We start from the raw sequence: 27469 nt of genomic DNA, 5'->3' as shown, positions 1-27469 counted from the left end.
GGGATCTTTGTCTTTGCCGGTGGTGGTGGTGGCTGCTGGTCGTGTGTTTATCTCCACCACCACGATGATGCAGGCTACGCGGCTGCCTCCTCTGAGTTAATGTCACGCAGAGTTAACGCGAGCGTGCAGACCGACCTCCCACACCGCCACAACGCCCACCTACTCACACATTCTACACGACACATACACACATTACACTTTAGACATACACGAACAGATAAAGACATCGATCCCCCGGATAGCCTTGGCAAACTGTTGGGACAAGTGCTGTTAGCAAGCACCGATAAAGCCCAGCACGACACACGAGGGGATGGATGGGTGGCCAGCACCACGCCTGGCCGCCTTTGTCTCCCCGGTGCCGATGTTGCACCAGGTACTCATTTGAGGCTGAGTCGACCTAGGGGAGGCCCGGGACCGGTTCAGATAATCGTTACTGCTACCACTACCGCTCCCCATACCCACACATATACATACACACACACAGATACACACACACAGATACAAAGATCCCCCGTATAGCCTTAACAGACTGTAGGGGCAAGTGCTGTTAGCGAGCACCTATTAAGGCCAGAACGGTACACGAGGGGGTGGGTGGCCAGCACCACGCCCGACCGCCTTTGTCTCCCCAGTGGCGATGTTTACACACCGCACCAGGTACTCATTTAAGGCTGAGTCGACCTAGGGGAGGCCCAGGACCGGTTCAGATAATCGTCACTGGTGTTAGCCGTGAGCGGGAATCGAACCCGGGTCGCCAGGTTCATAGCGCAGCGCGCTAACCGCTACACTACCGCTCCCCATACAGATACACACACAGACACACACACATAGACACACACAGACACACACACACATACACACACACAGACACACACACACACAGACACACACACAGATAAACACAGACACACACACACAGACACACACGCACACACACAGACACACACACACTGACGTACGCACCCCAGACCGACCCCCCCTCTCTCCGTCGCGAGTCATTATCGGTCTCAGCGGGGACCGCGACTGCCCCGCACCCCCCCCCCCCAGCGCTTCCACTCCCCGCCCCCCACTCCCACCCCCACCCCACGTGGTGAGTGGGGTAGTAGTGGTTAGTGTGGTGAGTGCTGGTAGTGGTGGTGAGTGTGGTGAGTGTGGTAGTGGTGGTGAGTGTGGTAGTGGTGGTGAGTGTGGTAGTGGTGGTGAGTGTGGTGAGTGTGGTGGTGAGTGTGGTGAGTGTGGTAGTGGTGGTGAGTGTGGTAGTGGTGGTGAGTGTGGTAGTGGTGGTGAGTGTGGTAGTGGTGGTTAGTGTGGTAGTGGTGGTGAGTGTGGTGGTGGGTGGTTGTTGGTTGACGGTAGCCAGTGATGGTGATCGTTGTTGGCGGTGGTGGCTGGTGGTGGTGGAGGAGGAGACAGCAGGTGGTGAAGGTGGTGGCATTGTCGGTGGTGGTGACGTCGCCACATCCCCTGTGCCAAGCTAGGTACACCTAGAGGCCAAGTCGAGTGTTGACAGCTCACTGACAAGAGGGCACGGGACCGGGTTGACTTATGGAGATGAGTGGCCGATACACCCAGTGCCGGATTATCCTAGTGGCAAAAGTAGCTGCACGTGTAGTAGCTCCACGTGTAGTAGCTACACATGTAGTAGCTGCACATGTAGTAGCTGCACATGTAGTAGCTGCACATGTAGTAGCTACACATGTAGTAGCTACACATGTAGTAGCTACACATGTAGTAGCTACACATGTAGTAGCAACGGGCCCCGCGCTTTCAAGGGCCCCACGCTAAATTCTTTCAGGCTATCAATTCCGGTGCAGTGATTCTGCACTTGCTCTATTACTATAGTACTATACCGCCTTCGACTTTTATGAACGACTGGGTGTTTAAGGTTAGCGATTTGCCTATATTCTGGCTGTATAGCAAATGAAAAAATACAACTACTTTACTATGCAAGTAAAAAATGTGTGTTTTAATAGTTATGTTTATTTATTTAGGACCCCTTTATAACATCATGCTACAGGCCCCGCACTCGCTTAATCCGGCACAGGATACACGACCACCACCACGTGCTCCTCACTGTGCCAGACCTGCTGCGCTGTAGCCCCTCGACTCTCCGCTCGTTGTTGTGAGCGTCGATCCTCCGTCCTCTGTGCTGTTGTTGGAGTCCGAGTCATACTAATTAGTACCACCTTCGTCATACTAATTAGTATGACTCGGCCTGCTGATGAATATGACTCGGCCTGCTGATGAGTAAATACAACTCATACTCTTAGGTTTTTTCGGTAAAGTCACGTAGGTAAAAAATAAAATTTAAATTAATAAAAGTAATAATAGAAATAAAATAATACTTGTATTAATTTTAATTTTATTTTTTACCTACGTGACTTTACCGAAGACACCTAAGAGTATGATACCTTGCAGTCACGAAAGCTTCAAATCTAGAATAAATACAACTCAACCAGCTGATGAGTTTTCAGACTTGACCGAGGCAGCTGCATGTAAAGGCAAGTACCGTACGTGCAACCGCATCTCAAGACGGAGCACAGAAGTGGGGCACACGAGTGAACAAGCGGAAAGTCGGAGCCGGTGACACGGCAAGTGGGTGAAGGCAGAGCCACACGGGAGAGAGGGGAGAGAGGAGAGAGGGAAGAGAGAGAGAGGGAAGAGAGAGAGAGGAGAGAGAGGGCAACATCGTGGCGTGTCCCAGGGCCAGCTAGGTCACGCAGTCGCGGCCCTAGCGGAATAAGCAAACAAAAGCCAACGCACAGGGACCCATGTAGCTCAAGAGGTCTTCATTATAAAACAAAATATTGTGTTGCTCCACTTAGAACTCAGATTCGGTTCTTTATTTAAAACCTGAATGCTATTTGTGACGAGTAAAAGGGATTCCCCGCGACAATGTGCGCTGCTGTATTTCAGTGGGGCTCGCCTCTTTACAGCCCTAAGCCAGTGGTGGAAATTCCACATTCCTATGGCGGGGCCGAGTCTGTTATCGATAGCATCTAGGGGAGGCCCAGACACGCAAGTCCACACGCACGCACACACGCACACACGCACGCACACACGCAGCCGCAAGTGCGCACACCGCTTCCGAATCTATGACACATGATCCAAAGATTCCCCGTATAGCCTTAACAGACTGTAGGGGCAAGTGCTGTTAGCGAGCACCTATGAAGGCCAGAACGGTACACGAGGGGGTGGGGTGGCCAGCACCACGCCCGACCGCCTTTATATCCCCAGTGGCGATGTTTAAACACCGCACCAGGTACTCATTTGAGGCTGAGTCGACCTAGGGGAGGCCCGGGACCGATTCAGATAATCGTCACTGGTGTTGGCCGTGAGCGGGAATCGAACCCGTGTCGCCGGGTTCGTAGCGCAGCGCGCTAACCAATACACCACCGCTCCCCATGACACGTGATGCACACACACACACACAGACACCTTACCTTCTGCACGTGCTTTTACGCTCTCGTAGGGCGCTAATTGGAGATATTTCTGCGTGCTCTGTGCTGAGATTATTCGCGTTAACAGCCTCCCCCCCTTCCCCCCTAAGTGCCAGGACCCCAAGCAGAGTGCGTAATGATGTGTACCCGGCCAACAACTCATGAATGGAACTTTTTTTAAATATATATATAGACATATACAGTATAATTCCCACGTATTTACTTGAGAAAGTCTCGCTGAGTCTGAAAATTCGTTTTCATTTATATATTTAGTTTATTGCATGAGGGTCCTACTGCATTCGGATAATTCGACTAAATTCACGTTTGGCTTCGTGTCAATGGGAAGTGGAGTTCCCGGAAAAAAAACCCACCACGCACACGAACATATAACACTCAAAGGCTCGCACAGATAGATTCAAGAATCCATGACAGTTTATTCTATTAAATGAGCGTGAAATTCCCGAGTTTCGACTCCTGCACGACAACGGCATGTACACGTGCAGTTTCCTCCAAGGGTCGATACAATAAGTACTATTGTGTGATGTCTCCAGCGGTTGCCCTATGGAGAGGCCGACCCCTGTCATAGGAAAGTGGAGTTTAACAAGAGCCAAGGGAGATGAGTTCCACCTAATGCTTGTTTGAGTTTGGGGACTTGCACTGATGTATTTGGTTTTAATTTACGAGTGAACATTTAAGAGTGGAAGGGAAATAATAAAATAATTTGAAAAACCTATTAATACATTCGTTTTATTATTTCCCTTCTACGTGACTTTACCGAAAGAACCAATAATATGAATCCCTGCAGTCACGTAAGCTTTAAATCGAAATTGAAGAGTGGGTTATACTTCATATAAATGCACATTTACACTCACTCTACTGCCTACTCGTTCACTCACCGACCCACTCACAATTTGGAAAATTCACACATTCTTTTAATCACTCACTCACCTACCCAGCATACTCACTCACCATCTCACTCAAACGTCCACACACACACTCACCCGCCCATCGACAATGTCGCTCAATGAACCAAAATTCCACTCACACCCCCTAACTCAACAACCCACCCACTCACTCGCCAATTAATTTACTCACTCACATACCCATGAACTCACTCACTCCCTAACGCAACAATCCACCCACTCACTCGCCAAATAATTTACTCACTCACATACCCATGAACTCACTCACTCACTTACTCAACAACCCACCCACTCACTCGCCAATTAATTTACTCACTCACATACCCATGAACTCACTCATTCACTTACTCAACAACCCACCCACTCACTCGCCAATTAATTTACTCACTCACATACCCATGAACTCACTCACTCACTTACTCAACAACCCACCCACTCACTCGCCAATTAATTTACTCACTCACATACCCATGAACTCACTCATTCACTTACTCAACAACCCACCCACTCACTCGCCAATTAATTTACTCACTCACATACCCATGAACTCACTCACTCACTAACTCGCTCTCTCAGCATTTCTCTGAACTACCCAATCAGTCGTACCTCGATTGACGTCTGCCCCTCTTACGTCGTTTCGCAAATACGTCGTCACTTTATTAACGCCGCCGATTTGCGTTGCATCAACCCCACACTTACGTCGCTCACAGCATCATCCGCCCTTTCTCGTACCCGTCGCCTCGGCCTTCGCGACCACCACCACCACCACCACCCACTACCACCCTGTAAATCGCTTTGATTGACGTCATTTCGATATTCGTCGCCGCGCCTTTCAAGAACGCATCGACGACGTAGACCGAGGAATTGTTGTACGTAACTCAGTCAGTCAATCGTTCTACGCAGCAGTGACTCAAGCACCAATCTTTTAACTCACTCGGCGACTCATTGACTCACCTGCCCCAAAAAAAGTTATTAAAAAAATGTTCCACTCCCAACGCTGTTATTATCAAAATTGGCTTCACGCAGCCGGCGCCTTGCCTGCTTGCAGAGTTACACGACTCGCTCGCACGTCACCACTCGTGTCAGCTCGTCAGACCCACGGAGAGACGGGGATATTGCACTTATTAGGCAGGTCCAACCTAGCAAGAACAAACAACAAAAAAACCCAAACCCAAATTACATGCCGCACATTTCATCCTCTCGCACTCGCGATACAATCTCTCTCCGACTTCACTCAAACCTCTCCTTGCGTGTGCGCGGTATTATTGTGTTCCCTCCTCGCGGTTGTGCCGCATAGCGCCGAACCCCACGTGGCGCCTAAAGAAGCCACAAGCACAGTGCTGCAGCGAAACGTCGGACATCGTCGCGAATCATTCGGAAAAAAAACACATCAGCGAGATATTCACTCAAAAGCCCCCCCCCACCTCTCCCTTGCCCACACCGCAAAACCAGCACCACCATCCATTCCTCCCAGCGACCTTCCGACCAATCCTGGTCCACAGTCGAACTCCACCATCCTTGGCAGTCAACCCTCCCCGTCACCGCCCACTCCTCCACACAACCTCTCAAATCCCCCCCTCATCTCTACTTCCCTTAAAACGCCTCCCCCCCACCACCACCCACCACCACAGCCCATGCATGCAAACAAAACAAAAAAATGCAATAAACCCGATTTTGTGAATCACCGCGGGCCAAATTTGACACCTTGGCACATGATGAAAGTGCTGACGCTGAATTAGCGGCGCATTGTGAGAAAATGCCCCGCGCGCCGAGGGTGATGATGGGGGATTAAGTTGGTCGTGAGGTCCCCCCCCCCCCTTCTTTCTTTACCACTCCCCGAGTACATTTCCTTCCCTGAGCTCCGTCACGCTGAGAACTTAATAACCGCTCTCTGGCGAAAGCGGCTCTCTCTCTCTCGCTAAAGTGACAATCAGTTTACAAACGAGGGCGCGCTACGTCGAGAAATGGGAACCGAAATAAGCCCCCAAACCTCCCCCAAACCCCCGCCTCTTAAGCACCAATCAACAAGTCCGTGGAAAATCCCACTCCTTTTGTTATTTATATTTGGCATCTCTATGTCATTGGCAAATACTCCCAAAGTGCGTGGCGACGTCGTGACGGGTAGAGGTTTTTTTTGTTTTAAAGGGAACGCCCATGAAAGGGGAAACGAATTCCTGAAGTCACGCAGAACAACAACATCATCATCAACATCATCAGCAGCATCGTCAGCAGCAGCGGCGGCGCGGAGTTTTGAGAGGCGTCTCGTCTTCAACAACCGGGGTTTGCTTCTAATAGCATCGTCGCTCTATAAATAGAAAATAAGATAAGCCGTAGCGCCCGCACGCAAGCCGAGTGAATCGCTCCTTGCACGTATGCCGAACTTCTTTCGCACCGTACGTAGCCGACCGTTGCTAATGGGAGGTGCGAATGAAGGACAACAAACTAAACACGCACAAAAAAACAGTTCAAAAGGAATGAGTTTTCATTCTAGACTTTAAGCGCAAAGCTCCAGTGGCTTCGTAATATCGGAAGGAAGAACGTTCCAGACGGCCGCAGAAGCGCGTCTGGAACGCGCGTGATGCGGTGACCGCCGCGTTTGTTTGATGGTGAAAGCCAAAATCCGCTGCTTCACGTATCACCGGAGTTCACGTGATGGTCGATATGCTCCTTGACGACGAGATCAGCGAGATATAACGGTTCGATTGTGCCAAGCACCTTGTGTGTGACGAGTGCGCCCATATATGAGAATCTGTATTCATACCGGAGGAATCCGATGAGCTATGAAGCTCTTTTTTTTCCACAGATTTCCAGTCGGGTCGCGCTCCAATTCGGCCGTGGACGTCTTCTGGGTGGAGTTCCCCCACTGTGGTGGCGCTTGACAGATAGCCCGGACCACGACCATCCTCCCACGCGTTTTGTGTTTAGTTTGTTGTCCTCGCCCCCCCCCGCACCACCGATTAGCACGGTCGGCTGCGTATGTATAATTTCTTTCGCACCGCACTTAGCCAAACTAAACACACAACAACAACAACATTTCTAAAGAGACGATGGGCTAACGTACGATGCGAAAGAATGTCAACATACACACGTACACACACACACACAAATGCCCGCATGGCTTGTTTCAGTACATGGCTTGTTTCATTTATTCCAGTATATACTTCCGAGAACAGACGCAATCGGTTAATCCCACAACATTTCCAGGAACTGATGATCCGTGTTGAGTCTCCAACGAGGTCCCTCGATTCAGTCTCTCCCCCTTTTACACACCCGCTAACTCACTTACTCAGTTACTCACTCACCGACTTATTCACTCACTCACTTACTCACTTACTCACTCACTTACTAACTCACCCACTTACTCACTCAACAGCCCATTCGCTCACTTTGTCAACACTGCCACCCGATTTGCGTCGCCTCAACCCCCCCACTCCCCACACTTACGTCGCTGACTGCATCGTCCGTCCTTTCTCGTTATCCGTCGCCCCTCAGCCTTCGCCTCCACAACCACCACTACTACTACCACCACTACCACCACCACTACTACCACTACTACTACCACCACTACCACCACCACTACTACCACTACTACCACCACCACTACCACTACTACTACCACTACTACTACTACCACCACCACCAATACTACCACAACTACTACCACTACTACTACCACTACTACTACCACTACTACTACCACCACTACTACCACCACTACTACCACTACTACTACCACTACTACCACCACTACTACCACCACTACTACCACCACTACTACCCTGTGAATCGCTTTGATTTAACGTCGTTTCGATATTCGTCGTCGTGCCTTTCAGGAACGCATCCTCGACGTAAACCGGGGTATGACTGTACCGCTTCTGGACGGATTAATGATTAAATCGCCGAATCGTGGGATATGGCGGCGGCTTTGGGAGAGCCTTCATCCAGCAGTGGATTGATTGTGGCTAACGATGATGATAACGATGATAACGATGATGATAACGATGATGATGATAACGATGATGAAGATAACGATGATGATGATAACAATGATGAAAATTGAACGCGAGAGGCTTTCAGGGCTGTAGTTGAAACCAACGACGCCTACGATTGTCCGCTGTGGACAGCCGCACTACTGAAGCGTGCGTGATGAGGCCAGAGCGCAGGTGAGAGGTGATGGCAGGTGAGAGGTGATGGCAGGTGAGAGGTGATGACAGGTGAGATTCCCAGGTCAAGTAGGGGATCGCCCGGGAGTCTACCCATCCCCAGGCACCGATCCAACCCTTCAGGACCTCCGCATTGAAGGGTTTCTCATTACTGGCTTAGCACGTGTGCCCGAGTGTGAGTGCGTTACACTAGGAACGTGCGGATCAAGGTGTGTGTGTGTGTGTCTGTTGGTTTGTGTGTGTCTGTGTGTGTGGTTTTACTGAGAAGCGGTAGTGTAGCGGTTAGCGCTACGCTGCGCTACGAACCCTGGCGACCCGGGTTCGATGCCCGTTCACGGCCAACATCAGTGACGATTATCTGTACCGGTCCTGGGCCTCCCCTAGGTCGACTCAGCCTCAAATTAGTACCTGGTGCGGTGTGTAAACATCGCTACTGGGTGGGGCAAAGGTGGTAGGGCGTGGTGCTGGCCACCCACCCCCTCGTGCGCCGTGCCGGCCTTCATAGGTGCTGCTACTCGCTAACAGCACTTGCCCCAACAGTCTGTTACAGTCTATACGGGGAATCTTTGTCTTTGTTGTTGTCCTTTATCTCTGAGATTCATACATTGAGTCTACATCCAAGCCGTCTCGTACGGCCTCGCCATGCCACGATCCACCTCTCTCCCGCACACGAGCTGATTTCATCGCTCCATCTCCGCTGCTAACGTCCAATCCGTCATTAGTCTCGCCCACCGGTCATCATCCCTTCCACAGCGATGTCTGCCGCTCAACTATCGCACCCTTACTTTTTTCTTCAAGTTACAAAAAGTTACATTTTGATTTAAAGCTTTCGTGACTGCATAATGCACGGGCATAAGTAGTACTAATCACATACCTGCATTTACCATAAATATGCTAAATTCTTCTTGATATGCAAATTATTTTGTCAAGGCGCCCTTCCCCCCTTCCAACCCAGATTAAATATACGCTCCAAGCATGGTGCTGTTTCATTCAGACGCTGTCTCCCCGACAGACCTGGTCTTCACCTGAGGACGGCTGCTTGCGTTGTGGCCGAAACGTCGTGAGAATTATTTTATTATGTTTTATTTTTATTATTTTATTATTTCCATTCTGCGTGACTTTACCGAAAGAACCAAGAAGATTACAAAAAGTTGTCTCTCGTTGTGTTGGTTCCCAGATGCATGTGTTTGCTCGTTCTGTCTTCCACAGCGACGATAGCGTCTCGCACGTCCTGTGGACGTGACGGTCCGTCCACAGCCTCTTCTCCCTCCGGACGTGACCTCCAGCCAGCCAGCAAAACTTCTTTCTAATTTCGTTTGATTCCAGGTATCGACCTGCCCTCTTCACGCAATGTTCACATTTGTTCCATTTTCTTTACCAATGTCCACACGAATAACGAAATACATAACATTACATAATTAACATAATACGTAAAAAATTACATGTTGTGACGAATTGTTATCTATAATATATGAGAAATACGACGATATTCTTAAAACAATACATTGCAATTAATAGTTTATTTATATATATTTGTAATTACCCTGTTGTTTATGCAGGCAGAAACGAATTGTACTATCGTACAAAGATATAGCTTCAACAGACTGTTGGGGCAAGTGCCGTTAGCGAGTATCACCGATACAGACCAGAATGGTACACGATGGGGTGGGTAGCCAGCAACCAGGCCCGACCGCCTTTGTCTCCTCAGTATCGATGCTTACACACCGCACTAACTACTCATTTGAGGCCGAGTCGACCTAGGGGAAGCCACAAGAGCGTTTCAGATAACCGTCACCACTCACACCCCCACACACATATACATACACGCACACTGCCGCAAACTAAATGCGTTAATCCCCAATGATGAGCGGGTGCGAGGCCGCTTTGTGGGGTGACATTCCAGAGAGCCCCCTCGCCAGAGACCCCCTCTCTCTCTCTCTGGGCAAGGGGGTTGGGAGAGGCAGAGAGACCGTGGGGGTAGAGGCGGGCAGGAGGGGTGGGGTTCGAGCGAGTCACGGGGATTATTAAAGTTTCTCTGCGCTAAGCAACTCTCGTTCGGGAGTCGCGAAGCATGCGGGAAATTATAATGTCAGGTATTGAGAGCCGGTGCACCTGAAACCAAGAATTCCGCTTCTCCCCTCCCCCCCTCCTTCTTTGTGATTGATAAACAAAGGGAGGCCGACACGGAGAGAGGAGAGGGAGGCTCGTATAGAAGAGAGATTAAATTTTCCCGGCTCGGTAGAGTTTTTTTTTTGTATTTTTGTGAGCGGGAGGGTGTTGGAGAAGCACGAATGCCAAGGCTCCACGCCCGTGCCGTGGTCATCATATCAGCGCCGTGCTGCGTGATGCCTTTGGCAACGACTGCCGGCTCCGCCGAGCGTGGGCTATCTGCCACATGCTCGCGAACGCGTGCACGGCGGCGACAAGTCGTGGGTACGGCGTGTCCGCGGAGTGGTAACGCCGGGCAGGGAGGCAGCGTTGCCTAGCGCCGTACTGGAGGTGTCAAGCAGCCGCTTCGCCGTGGAAAGTAGCTGCGTGCCGGCAAGCCGACGTTATGGCGATACCCGCGTCGAGGTTCAACGTACGCACAGGTTGCAATTCGTCGGCGACTTTGTAGCGAAACAACGGTAAACGGGCCGACGTTAAGCGAGGACTGCAAAACACAACAGCCATTGAATTCCCGTTCCGTACCTCCATATATACAGGATAGATATACATCGTTTGTAGACCATCAGCCGAGATGGAATTGGCTTTCCAGATGGATATCAACAAAGCAGCGCTAACGCTGGACAGCCACAGCAATTATTTATTGCTGTGGCTGTCCTACCTGATGACGGAGGCCTGTGTTGCTTCCGAAACGTCGTGATTGAATGTAGTTATTTTCATTTTTATTTTATTATTTTATTTGATTATTATTTTATTTTTGTATTTTTATTTTCACCTACGTGACTTTACCGAAAAAACCAAAGAGTATGGATCCTTGCAGTAACGAAAACTTAAAATCCAACAATATGAATAATATCAAATATCACTGTACATTCTTTTGCCAACTCGCTGCCGGATGAATGCCTCACTCATGTCGTTCACGGGGATTATTTGCTTTGACCATACCTCACCACGCTGGTCAATGCGAGGTCTGTACGTGAAGAAGTGTGCGGTGCCCAGGACCGGCTCAGATATCGCTCGCCATTATTGTTCAGCCGTGTGCCGGGAATCTAACTCAGGTTCATAGCACAGTGCGATCATAATCTGATTATCATGGGGGGAGGAGCGGTGGGGCAGTGGTGAGCGCGCTTTGCTCTAAAATCCGTGACCTGAGTTTGATTCCCAGCTAACGTTAGCGGATTCATAACCACCACGCCATAAGACAAAGATCCCCCGTACAGCCTTAACAGACTGTTGGAGCATGTGCTGTTAGCGAGTAGGACCTATGAACGCCGGCACGGCACACGAGGGGGTGGGTGGTTAGCACCACGCCCGGCCGCCTTTGTCTCCCTAGTGGCGATGTTTACACACCGCACCAGATACTCATTTGAGGCTGAGTCGACCTAGGGGAGGCCCATGATCGGTTCGCATAATCATCACTGGTGTTGGCCTGTTAGTGGGAATTGAACGCGGGTCGCCGGGTTCGTAGTGCAAAAGGCGCTAACCGCTACACTACCGCTTCCCATATAGGCACACACGTACACACACGCGACACACACACAAACAGATGCAAAACACACACACACGCAGACACAACAAAGACAACTACAGAGACAAAAACACACATACACACACAAACACACAAGCATACAGACAAGAAAGACGAAAACACACACAGACACAAAAACACACACACACAGACACAAACACACATGCAGCACACAAAACACTCACACACACATAGACACACACACATGCAGCACACACACACATGCAACACACAAAACACACACACACAGACACAGACACAAAACACTCACACACACAAAACACACACACATAGACACACACACACATGCAGCACACACAAACACACACGCAGCACACACACAGGACGTGCAGACGCGCTGCCCGGCTTTAAGTTATGCACTGCACACGGGTCACTTGAAACGCGAAGTTAGCGTTCAGCTGCTTTGTGGACGCATGAATAACGAGGGGGCAGGAAGCGGGCCCGTACAGAGGTAGTGGGGCTCAGCCTTTACACTTGCTTAGGGCACATTATGGCCCCAATTTGGTCGAGATGTTTCCCTTTCTTCGCTGGCTGGCGTGGGGCTTTTGTGTGGAGGCAGCGGGGATTCGCGTCCGTGCATGGCGGCGAGCCGCGAGAGAGGTAGAAACGCAGCGTGGAGCGGTGGCGCAGTGGTTAGCGAAACTGCGCTTATATATACAGCAAAGACAAAGCCTTAACAGACTGTAGGGGCAAGAGCTGTTAGCGAGGACCTATGAAGGCCGGAAGGATACACGAGGGGGTGGGTGGCCAGCACCACGCCCGGCCGCCTTTGTCTCCCTAGTGGCAATGTTTTTACCAAGGCCGTAGCCATGGAGTCAACATTGGGGGGGGGCAAATCTTCCAGGGTGTCTGGGAGTCCCAACCCAGAAAAATATCTACATTTGAAAACAAATTTCCTGCCTAAAATATTTTAAAAAATTCACTAACACGTGGGATGCACTTTTCATTTATTTTTTACAATAATGTATAATATTGCATTGTATTTACGTTGTACTGTTTTTACTTTTTTTACCATTTATTGTTTCATTTTATGTAATGGCAGAGATTAGGGATTAATAAAGTACAACCATAACCACAATCATATAAACAGAAATCTATGCGTTGTTATATGAAGACAAGTACAGATATTGTGCATAGAATAGCAATTAAAATATATATTGATGAGTCCCCCCCAATATATATTAAGATTACGGCCTTGGTTTTTACACATCGCACCAGGTACTCATTTGAGGCTGAGTCGACCTAGGGGAGGCCCGGGACCGGTTCAGATAATCGTCACTGATGATGGCCGTGAGCGGGAATCGAACCCGGGTCGCCGGATTCGTAACTCAGCGCGCTAACACACACACACAATACGTTCGCGTCTTAAATCGGATCATATGTTCCCATAGACGTTAGAAACAGCGGTTAAATACCACTTGCCGATGTGTTTCTTCTCTTATCGGTCAAATTGGACGGGGCGAAATCGGCAAACATCCACACGCACGCACTTGGAAAGACTCCGCGCGCCCAAGTCGTTCGAATGCGTTCGGAGTCGTGTCGGAAGATGCGTCGCAAATCAAGTTTCTGCGTCGCAAATCGATCCGCGGTCGAATTATACAAACGTCGTAAATGCGGATCGTCGCACGTATGTTCAACGTCTTTCTCACCGTACCAAGCCAACGGCGCTCGTCGGAGGTGAGCCGGGCGGCATGATGGAGCATGAGTTCGACTCTGGCTCAATGTCGGAGGCGCGTGACATGGAAAGTGTCACGTGGGTGTCTCGCAACCCTCCCTCCCTCCCTCCAGCGACTTACCACTGGCCAGGGCGGTAGTGAAGTATGGTCAAAGACGTCCTCGCCACCGACACGAACGTGGCGAGGCCGGATTCATCCAGCGGTGGATTGTCAAAGGGCAGAAGAACATCGTTGCTGCTCTGACATACTCAGTTTAATTTATTTGGTGGTATAGCCCTGTGAGCCATTCGGCTCTTGAATCGGGTGCAACCGCAACAAACAAAAGACAAACACATGAACAAGAAAACATCTTAAAATGAATATGTGACTAAGTGCAAACAGAAAATCCAGGAAAAACAGCAAAGTATTGCAGAAAAAGCACCGTACACCAACACTGTGTGCAAAAATCCCAGTGGGATGCAAGTCAAACAACAACAACAAGACAACTTAGATTAAGGCCATCAGTCTAACTCCGTACTACAACAAACAAACATGGCTAAACCAAAAAAAACTTTTCGAAATCACCAAAATAAAGCCATAAAAGCAATGTAACAGTGATCATAGGAACTGTGACCGAATTTTCACAATAAACGACATAAACAACATGTACCACCAAAACTACTCCTGACTGCCTGCTTAATAACGGCCTTAGCGTCACGCTCTTCTAAAAAAAAGAATCACATTTCTTGTACTCGATGGGATACTTCTGGAATATTCTTAGGACCGTCTCTGCGTTCTGAACGTCCTCGGGTATTGCAATGACATTCGCAAAACTCTGGATTATAATCAGCGTCATCATCATCAGCGTCATCAGCAGCAGCAGCCATGCTCAACCCACTGCTGGATGCAGACATCCCCTAATCACCACCACACTTTAGAAATGTACACCGCATGTATTTAGTGGTGTTTTTCTTACATTCCCTGCGATTTCAGGGGACAATGCACGTGCATGGTACAGGCGCTGCAGTACAAATACATGGACGCCGAAGACACGTGAAGAGCAAAACAATATTATGGTATAAGGGTCTCATAGGTAAAAAGGGTTACGAATATGTTATGAATGTGGAGCGGTGTAGAGCAGTGGTTGGCACAACGCGCTTCAGACCCTGTTCACAGCAGTTCGATTCCCGCTCACGGCCAAGAACAGGTCCACTCAGCTTCAAATGAGTCCCTGGCGCGGTGTGAACATCGCCACTGGGGAGACAAAGGCGGCCGGGCGTGGTGCTCGCCACCCACCCCCTCGTGTGGCTTGCCGGCCTTCGTAGGTGCTCGCGAACGGCACTTGCCTTAAAAGTCTGATAAGGCTATACGGGGGATCTTTATCTTTATATACTATTTGTCTATTTGTATAGTAGTGTACTACATATACAGATGTGTACATGTCTGCACATAGATATACATCGCCTACAAAGCACTGCCCATACCAGTACACCCGCAGCGTACTCCTGTGGTGGAGTACACATTTGCTAAAGTACCAATATCTTCATAGACGCTCGCTTACAGCACTTGCCCCAACAGTCTATTAAAGGCTATACGGCGGATCTTTGTCTTTGTGTGTGCAATCTAGATCTTAAGTTTTTAAGATCTAGATTTTGATTTATTTTTATTTTGTTTTAAAAAAAATTATTAATTTTTTCATTTACTTTATTTTATACCTACGTGACTTTACCGAAAGAACTAAAGAGTTTGTGTGTGCAGTCGCGTGCGTGTACTTTCAATACCACGTGACGAGGCGCAGTCGCGCATCGATTCCCGCTCACGGCCAACACCAGTGACGAGTATCTGAACCGGTCCTTGACCCTAGGTCGACTCAGCCTCAAATGAGTACCTGGTGTGCTGTTTAAACATCGCCGCCCTTCGGAGGTTCTCGTTCACAGCAGGCTGTCAAGGCTGCACGGGGATGTTGTTTGTTGTCTGTGTGACCACGTGTTCACAGTAACGTGCGTGTGCAAGTCTGCCTGCATGTATATCTGTAGCAGTGTGTGTGTCTGTCTGTCTGTATATCTGTAGTTGTGTGTGTGTCTGTCTGTATATCTGTAGTTGTGTGTGTGTCTGTATGTATATCTGTAGTTGTGTGTGTGTCTGTCTGTATATCTGTAGTTGTGTGTGTGTCTGTCTGTCTGTATATCTGTAGTTGTGTGTGAGTCTGTCTGTATATCTGTAGTTGTGTGTGTGTGTGTGTGTCTCTGTATATCTGTAGCAGTGTGCGTGTGTCTGTCTGCATATCTGTAGTTGTGTGTATATGTCTGTCTGTAGCAGTGTGTGTGTGTATGTCTGTATATTTGTAGCAGTGTGTGTGTATGTCTGCCTGTTTATCTGTCGTTGTGTGTGTATATGTATGTTCGAATATCTGTAGCAGTGTGTGTCTCTGTGTGTGAGTGTGTCTGTGTGTGTGCATGTCTGTGTGTGAGTGTGTCTGTGTGTGTGTATGTCTGCGTGTGAGTATGTCTGTGTGTGAGTGTGTCTGTGTGTCTGCATGTCTGTGTGTGAGTGTGTCTGTGTGTGTGCATGTCTGTGTGTGAGTGTGTCTGTGTGTGAGTGTGTCTGTGTGTGTGTATCTGTAGCAGTGTGTGTATGTCTCTGTGTGTGTATGTCTGTGTGTGTATCCGTAACAGTGTGTGAGTGTGTCTGTATGTGTCTGTGTGTGTGTGTATTCCTGTGTGTGTGTATCTGTAGCAGTGTGCATATGTCTCTGTGTGTGTGTCTGTGTGAGTGTGTCTGTGTGTACGTCTGTGTGTGTGTATCTGTAGCAGTGTATGTCTGTGTGTGTGTATGTCTGTGTGTGTGTATCTGTATGTGTCTGCGTGTGTCTGCGTACGCATTCATTCTCGCCATCATCATCATTATTATTGTTGCATTCGCATTACTTTCAGGAGATGTGGCTGCTGCTGCTGCTGCCGCATCTATTAGGGGCGAGTTAATCCTATGGGCGCCCGATCTCCCCATCTAAATGGACGCGTAATTGCGCCATTGAAAGCCCCAAATTACATTTCTCTAACACAAGCAAGAGGGGGGCCACCCCCGCCCCCCCCCCTAAAACAATGCGGGGGTGGCAGCTGTTGAGAAACAAAAAAAACCACAGAGAGAGACCTTCACCCGTAAACACACACACACACGTGTTTATAAACGTGTCTTCTGCGTTCCCTTATCATCATCACCACCACCACTATAATTATTGTTGTTGTTGTTGCACGGGGTGATGTTGTCGTAATAATTGTGCAAAAACGCTTGGTAGAGTGCACCCAATACCCCCCCCACCCCGCGCCGCTAGGGAAACCCGAGGAATCAAATAATTCACACGCCCTCCCATATTGCACCCTCATAATCTCTCTCTCGAACGATTCTATGACTTGTCATGGTTTGATTTAACGCCTTTTTTTATTTCTGTGTGTGATGCCTCGTTTGTATTGTTCTGTCTTGTATCGATCTGTAATGGTGACAATGATGGTGATTGTGATGATGATGATGACAATGATGGTGATTGTGATTATGATGATGACCATAATTGCAACCATGATAGTGACGATGACAGCGATGACGGCGATTGATGATGATGATGATGATGGTGGTGGTACGGTATCCACGTGCACTGCGTGATGCGTAACACTCTGTCGCATCCGCGGAAATCGGTGTCGCCTACGACGATCAACAAACGAATCGCGTGTTTTGTAACGCAGCAGCCCCTGCCGCGTCTCGATGCGCGTGATCCTCGTAGGGTGAAAGACGCTGACGCCACAACCCGGCTGGGATTAGCGGTCACGATAATTCGCGTTGCGTGTTCACGGTCACGGTGGGTGTCGACTGAATTCGTGGCCGCAGCGTCAGAGCGCTTCCGATGCGGCCCCGGAAGGATTCGCGTTGAAGTGGCACGCCGAGACGCGAAGAGATGTCCACAATAGTGTGGCGAGAGAGATAAACAATATAATTAAACAATAGCGGTGAGAAGAGCTGTGTGCACAAGAGATAACCACATCGAGATTTACATTAGCGAGATGAAAGAGATATATAGTAGTAGAATCATAATAATAATTAATCGAGGTGAGACCAGCCGTCGAAACGAGATACAGATCAGTGGTCACGTGTAAGAGACGTTATGACGCCACGACGCCACGTGACCTTGTGCCAGCGTGCTTATGTGTCATTTATATTCTCTGGTCGGCGGTGGCCACACACGTGGCGATGCACGTGGTCTGCACCCCTGCACTGCGGAGGTAGCAGCGAGGGTCGATGGATCACTTTAAGATGATTTATTGTTCATGTTTGAGTTTTTTGTCTGTTGCGGTTGCACCCGATTCAAGAGCCGAATGGCTCACAGGGCTATACCTAATAAATGCAACTGAACAAAAACTGAAACCGCGCACGTGTTGTGAAACTCCCATCCCCCCCTACCCCCGGCTCGCCAGGAGAAAGGCAGTAGAGCAAGTGGACTAATCGCAATCGTTTTCACCTGAGGACGGCTGCTTGCGTTGTAGCCGAAACGTCGTGAGAATTATTTTATTATGTTTTATTTTTTATTATTTTATTATTTCCATTCTACGTGACTTTACCGAAAGAACCAAGAAGATAATCGCAATCTGTTTCCATCTACGCGGGTGATCGAGTGTTGCGCCATCGCGCCATGCGTGGGGTTTCTCCGCATGCAGTTGCTTCGGTTTCATCCTCCTCATTGGCTGAAAAGATCTCACAAATTAAAAAAACAAAAGGCAACAGGAGCGGCAGGACCATCTTGAAAATGAGTCATGTGACTGAGTGTGGCTTTTGTCGATACAAAAGTTAATTATTAATTAAAATAATAATAATAATGTTAGCATCATGATTCTTTTAAGTTCGTCGTAAAAGCTTTGATAATCTGGAGTCATCGAGAGTCCTATTCCGCTGAGCATCTGTATAGATGCTGTACAGGAAAAACATTGTTACCAAGTAAAGCTACCAAGCAGACAACGAACGCGAAACGCAACATTGCACCGAGTAAACATTGGATAAATTATCACTATCAAATCACATCATCCAGCCGGTCCTAGGAAATACTATCCGAGTAGAAAATTAATCAATAAAAACTGAACACATTCGTCAATAACGCTGCATTAAAATATAATTCAACATACAATAGACCATGCAGGAGGTCCATTGCCCGAAACGTCGTCAATAATACTGTATATCTAACATTTTGGGGCCACGGGTGTTACTGGCGAATGTGTTGAGTTTGATTATTCCTGCGTGCCATTGCGGCCTTCAAAGTTGCCCGGTAACAGAAGTCGCTCCAAAAATATGTGGAGGCTAATGGGGGAGATCTTTGTCTTTGTCTAGTTTGATTATTGTAGGCGGCCGGGGATCAAAATGATTAATTAAAGTTCAAGTTCATTTATTAGGTATAGCCCTGTGAGCCATTCGGCTCGTGAATCGGGTGCAACCGCAACAAACAAAAACTAAAAAATGAACAAAAAAACATCTTAAAGTGAATATGTGACTGAGTGCAAAAATTTAAGAAGAGCTGAATGCTTTAGGAAGAAAAAAATGAATTTGCAAATGAAAGTCAACAGAGCGATGCGCTTACAAAGGAACGATTTCTTCTAGTTCCTGGACAATGACGGATACTGGCAGTGACCACGAAACAAAAAAAACAAGTACACACAGAAGCTCAGAGACGTACGCGCGTGTGCAATTAGTTCAAAACGTAGCCTTTCGCGACCAACACTATCCACAGCAAATACTTTTTTTGGCTGTTAGATCGCGCGCGTATATAAATGTCTCGTTAAACCCGCCACCACCGCAAATAGGAGAACGTCTTCACAATTTTGAGCGTCGCCTGATGAAGCTGGCTGTTGTTGCAATCACCAGCGGAACGTCACAGTACTCGAATTGCAAACGTTGTGGGTTTACTCTCCAACACAGCGGTGTGCTGAACTAGTAACTAATTCATCTTCTTGGTTATCTCGGTAAAGTCACGTAGAAGGGAAGTAATAAAATAATAAAAAATAAAACATATGTTTTATTTTTATGTTTTATTTTTATTATTTTATTACTTCCCTTCTACGTGACTTTACCGAAAGAACCAAGAAGATCAATCCTTGCAGTCACGAAAGCTTTAAATCGAAATAGTAACTAATTGGCACGCTTTGTTTACGTTACAACCCTTACTAATTGGCTGCGTCGGGTGGTGGCGGATTTACCGACACATTTATACTTGACTGCGATCTAACGCAAAAAAATAAGAGAAACCCTTTCCTACGAATGCTGTGGAATTACACTGAGAGACGGGAGAAACAGAATTCATGGACTAAGAGGCAGGAAGAGGGAACACCTGCGCTGGAGAGCGTAACGCCACGTTAGAGACATCGCAGTTCACTGTTGAGGATTTAAATCGGCGCTCGGCGCGGCTGGGAAGACGGTGGGTGGACAGAAGTAAGAGCCCGGTGACGGGATGGCTTCCGTAGAACGAGGCGATTGCGCCTGAGAGAGTACGACCATCGCGGAGATGGAACAGCGGAATCAGGTCACGTGTGCAGGAGTGACGCGGATTGTAGCACCCGTTGCGTCGTAGGAGCGACGGTGCGGGGGGTGGCCTCATCCAGCAGCGGATAGACCCTGGCTCACGATGGTGATGGTGACGGCGTGCGAAAGCAGGTTCAATTTACAATTGCCTATTAAGGCCGGCGCGGCACATGTTGGAGTGATGTGGTATTAACCACGTAAGGTCTCTCCGCCTTTGTCTCCCTTGTGGCCTTGTTCATGACCACACAGCAGAGCGTGCTTGTTTGAGGCCGAGCCGACCGAGTGGATGAACCATGCAGGATGAGTTCATAAACCAATTTCTGCACGTGTCTCAGGCTTCGTAATTAGCTGCCCGAACACGCAAGCACACAAAGGCACAAACGCGCGCAACGACAGACGCACGCGGATACAACAACGCGCACAGAGAGAGAGAGACACGTACAGAAAGGAAGACGCGCATGAGGATAGGCACACACAGAGACAAAGGGCCCCCGATGACCTAAGCAGACGTTTTGGGCAAGTGCCGTTAGCGAGCACCGATGAAGATCGTTACGGCGCGCGTGGGGGTGGGTGGTCAGTACCACGCCCGGCCGCCTTTGTCTCCCTAGTATCGATACGCACCGATACTCACACAGATACTCATCGAAGGGGAAAGCCTAGGGCCGGTTCAAATGTGTCACTGTTATTGGTCGTGAGCGAGAATCGAGGTCGCAGGGTTCGTAGCGCAGTTCACTAACCACTGCGACACCGCCACTGCCCCATCGCCCCCCACAAAATAAGATAAAGACAAAGATCGTCCATATAGCCTTCAGCATACGTTTGGAGCAAGTGCCGTTAGCAAACACATAAAGGCCGGTAGAGCAGACGAGGGTGTAGGTGGACACCAAATCACAACCGGCCGCCTTTGTCTGCCCAGTGGCGATGTTTGCGCACCGCACTAGGCACTAATTTTAGGCTGAGTCGACCCAGGAGAAGGCCCAGGAACCGGTCCAGATATTTTGCCACCGTTAGTTGGTCGTGAGCCGGAGAGATGGAAATTTGCGCGCGCGCGTTCACACCGCACGCGTCAGCGCGCACGGCGGCAGCGGGCCGCGTGTCTCTCCCCTCCTTCTGCGAGATAAACTGTTGTAAACTGTTGTAAACTGCTGCCAGTAAGAGGTAAGCGTCCCCACAGACCCGGGCCTTGGGAAGTAAACGTCTTGCCAGAGAGGTAGCCAGCCGTCTCAGCCTCTCTCGCGAGAGCGAGCCAATAGGCATCGCAAACATTATTACAGGGAGCTTAAACAAATGTTTTCAAACCTGATCGTTTTTAATGGGAAAAGAAAGGGCAATAGTACTCTGTACGACATGATAACAAATGTATGTTAATAGCTTCAAAAAGGCAAAGAGTCTCCATCATTGTCAGCACGTGCCTGGAATCTTCTCCAGATGGTTTCCAGAGCTCGGAGGCACATTTCTTGTGGTGTTGTTGCAAATTCTCAGAAAGTGTTAACATTTTTTTAAGCACCCTGTATATATGGTATTGTATGTGTGGGTGCCGCGAGGACGAGATGTTGACTACCTCGCCTGGTATACAGGAGGTCGTGGGTTCGATCCCGACCCTGACGCCTGCTGTATATTTGGAGTCTGCGTGTCTCTCTCTCTCATCATCATCACGGTGGCTAGGAGATGTTAACTACCTCGCCTAGTGTACAAGAGGTCGTGGGTTCGATCCCGACCCTGACGCCTGCTGCTGTATATTTGGAGTCTGCGTGTCTCTCTCTCTCTCATCATCATCACGGTGGCTAGGATATGTTAACTACCTCGCCTGGTATACAGGAGGTCGTGGGTTTGATCCCGACCCTGACGCCTGCTGCTGTATATTTGGAGTCTGCGTCTCTCTCTCATCATCATCATCACTGTGGCTAGGAGATGTTAACTACCTCGCCTGGTATACAGGAGGTCGTGGGATAAATCCCGACCCTGACGCCTGCTGTATATTTGGAGTCTGCGTGTCTCTCTCTCATCATCATCACGGTGGCTAGGAGATGTTAACTACCTCGCCTGGTGTACAGGAAGTCGTGGGTTCGACCCGACCCTGACGCCTGCGGCTGTATATTTGGAGTCTGCGTGTCTCTCTCTCTCTCATCATCATCACGGTGGCTAGGAGATGTTAACTACCTCGCCTGGTATACAGGAGGTCGTGGGTTCGACCCGACCCTGACGCCTGCTGTATATTTGGAGTCTGCGTGTCTCTCTCCCAGTGATCGCTGGGATTTTTCTCTAGGTCTTCCGGTTTTTCCCCTCCACGTTAAGAATCAACGTCACTCGTTTAGAGTATTTGTCTGCTACACTTCGTTGAGTTATCATTTGTGGCCAGGTCGCTTCTGAATAAGAGCTATCTATGTATGGCTCAGTGGGCCTCACCTGGTAAAATAACCAAACTATAGTTCGTAGTTTAGTTTCTGTATACACACGATGCAGTGTACGATCACGCGTTGTCTGCAAGACTATATCGGGGGTTACGCAGCGGTGTCTAAATGCGAGGAAACGCATCTGAATAGACGCTGAAACTGGCACAGTGAACGTGTATTCGCGTCTCTGTCAACTTTCTACAGTTTGGCCACTAAGTCCCTTTGCATGTGGAGGGGGGGGGGGTGTATTGTTAATGTGAATTGTGTATTCGTGTATTGTCCTCCATTCTCAGCACACAGCTGGATTGGTGGCCAGGTTCTCAATTGCAGAGCGATCCACTGTGAAGTCAGTCCAATCTTACGCGTGGGGTAATGTTGTTGTTGTTGTGGTTGTTTTTTACTTAAAACGTTCGTGACTGCAGGAGTGTGGTGAGTGAGTGAGTGTGGTGAGTCAGTGTGGAGTGTGAGTGAGTGAGGAGTGTGATGAGTGAGTGAGTGTGGTGAGTGAGTGAGTGTGAGTGAGTGAGTGTGGTGAGTGAGTGAGTGAGTGTGATGAGTGAGTGTGGTGAGTGAGTGTGGTGAGTGAGTGAGTGGTGAGTGTGGTGAGTGAGTAGTGAGTGTGGTGAGTGAGTGTGGAGTGTGAGTGAATGAGGAATGTGGTGAGTGAGTGTGGTGAGTGAGTGAGTGTGGTGAGTGAGTGAGTGAGTGTGGTGAGTGAGTGAGTGAAGAGTGTGGTGAGTGAGTGAGTGCTGCCCTGTTCTTTGCCAACAGTCGAAAATGACCAAAGTCGCCACGTCCCCACCTGGGCCTCCCCTCCCTTCTCTCTCCCCTCCCCACGCCCGCCAGAACCAATTCACGTTCTCATTATCCGCTAATTGCGTTCCTACGAACATCTTGCCTTGCACAATGCGGAGCGAGCTTACTCACGCGTAAGTGCTGAAGCCCGTGATTGTGACGTCACAATCATATCGCCACGCGGCGATTTGGATCAACGGTTCGTCGATTACAACACGCTTGTTATTGCTCGTGATACTAAGCATCTATAATATAATCATCATTATTAGCATCATCATCATCATCACAATGGTGATGATCTACCGGTGAATTGAAACAATAAAAAAACATTATTGCACGCGTGCCAATTTGATTTGTTTCGCTACGTCGTGTGGTGGAGGGGCTTACGACACACATTTGGCCAAATCATTACGCGGTCTAACTAAACAATCAATCACGAATCCTAATCATCGTCGGAGTCTGGCACCGATTTCGGATCACTTGGTCGCCCAATCGCGGAGTTGAGTAACACCCCTTGGAAAAAAATAGTGTCCCAGAAATTAAACATTTAATTGCCTCGGCCCATCTTGTATTATTTGGTACCCCGGGGTACCGCCATGAGGATCAATTGTACAAAAAAAAGTGTGTCTTCTAAACTTACTGTGCGAAGGAAAGTTGATTGGTGTCACTCTCTGGGGCGCAGGGTGAGCCCAAAGTTCAACATTGCTCCAAGTCTCGCGCTCAACACTTGCAACCAGAAACAAAATAATGCGCGATCCCCGTGAGCGGTGAACCGAGTAATTCGCCTCCCGTGGCGGTGTGACGCAAAAGCCGACGACTACCCCAACCCCCCATCCCCCGCATCACCAGCAGCCCGCGAGAGCGATCACTGCTCGCACGGCAGAGCCACGCAAAGCGTCGAAACCGCGAGAGCGACGCTCACAACAAAGAGCGGAGCGCCGGACGGTTAAAACGCAGCGAGTTGGCACAGTGGGTGCATGCGCCAGTCGTCTCAGTCAAGCCATGGCAAATGTTATTATTTTATTTTTTATTTTATTTTTTACCTACGTGACTTTACCGAAAAAACCTAAGAATATGAATCCTTGCAGTCACGAAAGCCTCAAATCTAGAATTAAATCTGCGTCTGTTGGCGTGACCTCCTCCTGTACCTAGCCTCGCACAGCAGTCAACCCATGGCACCTGGGTCTGTTCCTGTGACCTCCTCCTGTACCTAGCCTGGCACAGCAGTCAACCCATGGCACCTGGGTCTGTTCCCGTTATCTCCTCCTGTACCTAGCCTGGCACAGCAGTCAACCCATGGCACCTGGGTCTGTTCCCGTTATCTCCTCCTGTACCTAGCCTGGCACAGCAGTCAACCCATGGCACCTGGGTCTGTTCCCGTTATCTCCTCCTGTACCTAGCCTGGCACAGCAGTCAACCCATGGCACCTGGGTCTGTTCCTGTGACCTCCTCCTGTACCTAGCCTGACACAGCACTCAACCCATGGCACCTGGGTCTGTTCCCGTGACCTCCTCCTGTACCTAGCCTGGCACAGCAGTCAACCCATGGCACCTGGGTCTGTACCGTGACCTCCTGCCAGCGATCCTTCGACACTTCATGTGGCCTCCAAGTGCACCCAGCCTGGCACAAGCGCCGGCGGTTGTCGTCGTTACGTGTGGGGAGCGGTGGCGCAGTTGTTAGCGCACTGCGTTAGTAGAGCCCACATGTCGACTACTACGACTACAATGTCTCCCATCAGGCCGGACAGCACGGGAGACATTTGCCTTTGTGCCTCCGTGCGTGCGGGGGGCGGTAGCGTAGCGGCCCACGAACCCGGCCACCCGAGTTCGACCCTCGCTCGCGGAACCCACGACCAACACCAGTGACGCATAACCATTCATCTGAACCGACGCTGGGGCCTTCCCCTCCCTCCCCCCTAGATCGACTCGGCCTCAAATGAGCACCTCGTGCGTTGCGGAGATAAACGTAGCCGTCGAGGAAGACAAAGGCGGCCGTGCGTGGTGCTTGGCCACCAAACCTCTCGCGCATTATCCAACGCACGCGCAGGCCGGCACGGTTCGCAATACACGCGGTATTGGGCCACGTTCAACGTGTAAAACACGAACTTGCCAATCTTAATTTGGAGCTTTCGTGACTGCAGGAATTACTCTTTGGTTCTTTCGGTAAAGTCACGTATGAAGATAAAATAATAAATGAAATAATAGCATACGACGTTTCGATTGCAACACAAGCAATCATCATCAGGTATGAATGAAATAGCAACACAAATCTAACCAGAAAACTATAGACAGACATATAAGCAGACAGATATCACAAAGATACATAGAGAGAGAACACGCATAGGCACACAGAGAGAGAACTGGCTTTCCCCAACAGTCTGTCAAGGCTACACGGGGGATCTTTGCCTCTGCCTTTGTGTGTGATTACGAGGCGTGTGTTGGCTTCGTCGTAGTCGCCGCACGTCTTCAGATACCTTCGCGTGAAATCCGAACTGCGAGAGCCCTAATTACGAGGCTCGCTTATCGGGGCGACCCATCTCACCGTGGGCGCGTACGAGAAAGGCGGCGGCCCGCAAATAAGAAAGGCACGCACACATCTGTGTGTGTGTTTGTGTGCGTGTGTGTGTGTTTTGCCTGAGCTGCTTGCGAGTAATTGGCAACAATCAACAGATTACCCCAAGCGCTCACGAAGGATTGTATACACGCGCGCACACACACACAGACATCGCCACAGAACACTCCTTGCCTTCATTAGCCCCCCGCTGAGTCCTGACACCAATTAGTTTCGCGTAAACTCAGCGTGTGTGCGCGTTTGCAAATCGCGTGTATGTGGTCAGCGTTATACGCACGTATTAACACACGTATTAACACACGTATTAACACACACACACAAGACAAAGATACCCCCCCCTCCCCTCCTTATCCTCCTCATCCTCCTCTACACCATCCCGTTTGTGCTGTGTTTGGGACACGTGTTGTTCGCGAGCAGCCATGAATGACGGAACGTTGCACGAGGCGGTGGTGTGGTCAATACCACGCCCGGACGTCTTTGTATCTCCCCCCTCCCCCACAGTGCGTCTGTTCGACACAACGCAATGGGTACACTCATCGAAGGCTCAGGCGAGATGTGTGGGGGAGACTCGAGAGCGATGCAGATGTCACTTGCCACTCGTGTTAGCCGTGCCCAAGAATCCAACGCAGGTGAGCCGGAGTTTCGTAGGGCGGTGCGCTAAGCACTGCGCCACCGCTCCCGCAGCATCCTCACGAGTTTATTTTTGTTGTGGTTTGGCGTTTGGAAAGAAACCGCGGTGCCACCACGAATAGCAGGGGACGAATGTTTTTGGTTCTTTCGGTAAAGTCACTGAGATAGAAAATACAACAAAAATAAAAGACGTTAAAATTGAATTAAATAAAAATATGAAATTTAAAATAATAAAAGCAAAAAACCCACGACGTTTCGATCGCAAAACAAGCGGTCTTCATCAGGCGGAGAGAAAAGCAGGGGACAAACCCTCGATATTCCGTAGAAGAAAGAAAAACTGCCCGTCGGTAACCGTCTTGCTGTACTGCCATCTGCCGGAGACTTTGTAAGTTGTCGTTGGGAAGGATCATTTTCATTCTTTCCATCGATCAGGAAGGTCATGTTTCTTTATTTGTAAATCCACTGCTGGATGAGTGGGTCACAGGGGGAGGGGAGGGGGTAATTGACCATACTTCACCATGGTAAGCAGAACAAATGGTCCCGCGGTGGCGAGATGTTAACTACCTCGCCTGGTTGCAGGAGGTTGTGGGTTCGATCCCGACCCTGACGCCTGCTGCTGTATATTTGGAGTTTGC

General features: G+C 49.3%; 1 long non-coding RNA gene across 1 annotated transcript in view; it reads left to right on the top strand.

Annotated features, from left to right (window-relative positions):
• The window catches only part of LOC144941801 (uncharacterized), a 56716-nt gene that overhangs the window by 18543 nt on the left and 10704 nt on the right, over nucleotides 1–27469 (top strand). Inside the window, exon 2 of the long non-coding RNA XR_013639270.1 lies at nucleotides 9733–9849. This is a non-coding gene — a long non-coding RNA (uncharacterized LOC144941801). The remainder of the gene's footprint in view (nucleotides 1–9732; nucleotides 9850–27469) is intronic.

The sequence above is a fragment of the Lampetra fluviatilis genome, chromosome 25, assembly GCF_964198595.1.
Source record: "Lampetra fluviatilis chromosome 25, kcLamFluv1.1, whole genome shotgun sequence".
NCBI classification, from domain to species: Eukaryota; Metazoa; Chordata; class Hyperoartia; order Petromyzontiformes; family Petromyzontidae; genus Lampetra; species Lampetra fluviatilis.
Note: the sequence above shows the minus strand (reverse complement) of the source record. Positions and strands in the feature narration are given on the sequence as shown.